This window comes from Triticum dicoccoides, chromosome 4B (genome assembly GCF_002162155.2).
Source record: "Triticum dicoccoides isolate Atlit2015 ecotype Zavitan chromosome 4B, WEW_v2.0, whole genome shotgun sequence".
Lineage (NCBI taxonomy): Eukaryota > Viridiplantae > Streptophyta > Magnoliopsida > Poales > Poaceae > Triticum > Triticum dicoccoides.
Genome location: NC_041387.1, coordinates 229,579,455 through 229,582,063, shown reverse-complemented (window position 1 = coordinate 229,582,063; position 2,609 = coordinate 229,579,455). Strand labels below are relative to the sequence as shown.

The 2,609-nt window shown below is 47.0% G+C and overlaps 1 long non-coding RNA gene across 1 annotated transcript; it reads left to right on the top strand.

Annotated features, from left to right (window-relative positions):
* The first annotated feature begins 1,042 nt into the window (after window positions 1–1,042).
* On the top strand, window positions 1,043–2,363 carry LOC119293561. Its single transcript, XR_005143107.1, has 3 exons — window positions 1,043–1,141; window positions 1,718–1,759; window positions 2,269–2,363. It is a non-coding gene; the product is annotated as an uncharacterized LOC119293561 (long non-coding RNA).
* The last annotated feature ends 246 nt before the right edge of the window (window positions 2,364–2,609 follow it).

Sequence of the window (2,609 nt, the reverse complement as noted above, 5' to 3'; positions counted from 1 at the left end):
AAATAGATCTCCACGAGAGAGGGGGAGAACATTGTATTGAGATCCAAAGAGAGAGAAACACTACTGCAATTAGCTAATTTGCCGTCTGCCAGTTCTTTGCCATCTGCTTGCGGACGGCAAAGAAGGTCTTTGCCATCAGCTACCAAACAACACATGGCAAAGAACTGGCAAACGGCAAATAAGGTCTTTGCCATCTGTCATTTCTTTGCCGTCTGCTGGCGGACGACAAAGAAACTTTGCCATCTGCCAGCGGACGGCAAAGAGGTGCTGGTGGGGTCCCAGTACACTGCAATGGTCCAACCCCCTCTTTGCCGTCTGCTAGCAGACGACAAAGATTCTTTGCCATCTGCTGGCAGACTGCAAAGAGGTGGGACTATTTTTTTGCGGGTAAAACGAACGGTGCGCCCACCTCCTCTATCTCTATCCCCTTTGTCTCTGCCCCCCCACACCTCTCTCTCCCGCTCGTATCTCCCTCTCCCTCGCGTCGGGCATACGGGGTGTCCGTCGACGCCGCCTGCCCCGGCAAGAAGGCCGACGACGCCTGCCCCATAGCCGAGTGCCGCCCGACCCCGCCTCCCTCGATCCCGTGCCGCTGCGCCACCTCGCCTCCGCCCGCTGGTGCACGCCGCCACCTCACGGACCCCAGGAGCCCCGCCGCCTTGCGCTGCAGCCTGCGCCGCGTCCACCTTCCCACAAGCTCGCCACCCCACCGTGGAAGCCTCGTCGCTTGTCGCCCCGACCTCGAGATCTGCCGCCGCCATGGGAGCCGAGCACGGAGCTCCTCCTGGGCCGGCCCTGAGGGGGGACGGATTCGAGTTCCTATCAGATCTAGTGGCCAGGTATTCTTTTTTGCCATCAATTGTTTTTCTGGATTTTTGACTCATTGGGTGTGAGCGTTTCTCATGGATTTTTCCTTGTTTTCCCCTGCCGGCGATTGGAAGTGGCGAGTACACGCAGGCAGCCCATGCGGTGGCAGATCTGCTAGACAGAGCAGCCGAGTCCAGCATTGGGAAGGTGGGGGAAGCGCTGCCAGTACTCCAACTAGACCTGAATGGTGCCTGCCCGTCTCTCGACTTGTCGGCGGCAGATCAGAGCAGTCAACGAGGCACGACGAGCCGCAGGCCCATGGCTGGATAAAGAGGTACGAAGTTTCCCTAAGATAAACTAACACAGAATGCATTTGTTGGCATCACGTGATGCGGTGTAGATTGTGATGCTGATGCTTCTTAGTAATCATGATTCATGAGCATAACTGTAATGCTTATACGAGCTGATTTGCTGTAGTACCTGCAGTTGGCAACAACTTCGATTCCATCCATGAACTAATGGGAAAATGTTAGAACAATGACATTGCTACTGATGCAAAAAAATGTACATGAAGTATGTATAAAATGGAGGCTAGTCTGAAAACAGTTTCTTATATAAAACAAGGGCGTAGCTAGGTCTCAGTCAAAGTCTCAGTGAACTGATATATCTTTGTAAGAAAGGAAAAGGAAAATCTGAAAACTAAACTTTGCACGAATCTTAATGTATGGTCTCACGTATATAGCATCGACTGAGACATGACCAAGTTTTAGTCGACCGAGACTTAGCAAGACTAATAAAACAATTATCTCGCCTTCTCTAATGCTTTTATTTATTTTACTTACGGTATTTCTACTTTCCTTGTTTGCTTACAAGCTGTTTTTTTTCTTTTTGACTCTGATGAATCCCCCAGGCCATTTTCAAGGACCCGTTCAGGAGGGGTGACAACCTCCTTGTAAGTCGTCGCTACTTTTTATCTTCCATGCTTCTTTCAAACTTTTTATGCACCAAAGATGCTGGATGCCATAAAGTAGGAAAAGTAAGATGCAGATGGGTCTTTGAAAAAAAATCACAGGAAAACATTGTTTCTGGGCACTGCTAAATTTTAAAAATAAAACTGAATTTTGTGGCTTAAATTTAAAAATGAAAACTGAATTTTGTAGCTGTTTGCTGTGCTTGGACATGTGTGTGATCTGGTGGACAAAATAACCAGGTGTTTACGCCCTATTGTGTAAACACCCTAAAATTCCACTAGTTGACCTACTTGGCTCATAATTAATTGCTTATGAGACTGTCTCTTCAGAGAAACAACTTGGCATGTCAGACAACTGTTTGACTAACACAAATCTTAAATACTTGAACTGAGAAACAAAAGCTTCAGCTAAATCAGAGGCCAAGTTTCTACTGTATTTGGCGCAAAGTCGTTGGTTTGTTGATCTTTTCCTATTTATTACTCCCTTGTAGGTTATGTGCGACTGCTACACACCAGAAGGTGTTCCAATCCCCACCAACAAGAGGCACAATGCTGCCAAGATCTTCCACACCCCGAAGGTTGCAGCTGAGGAGACATGGTACGAATACCTCCGTCAATATTTCAAGTTTTTTGTTGTTGCGGTGTTTCATATAAAAGTTGTAGTAGTGCTCTTGTGTCTTAACACACATACACATGTGAGAACATAATAAGTTGTACAATATAGATTAGTACCACACCGCACTCACTTTGCATCAGATGGAAATGTGTTAGGAAGATAAGAGTAAAATTGATGTCCCTGGAATTATAGATTTATTTAGCAGATACAAACAGA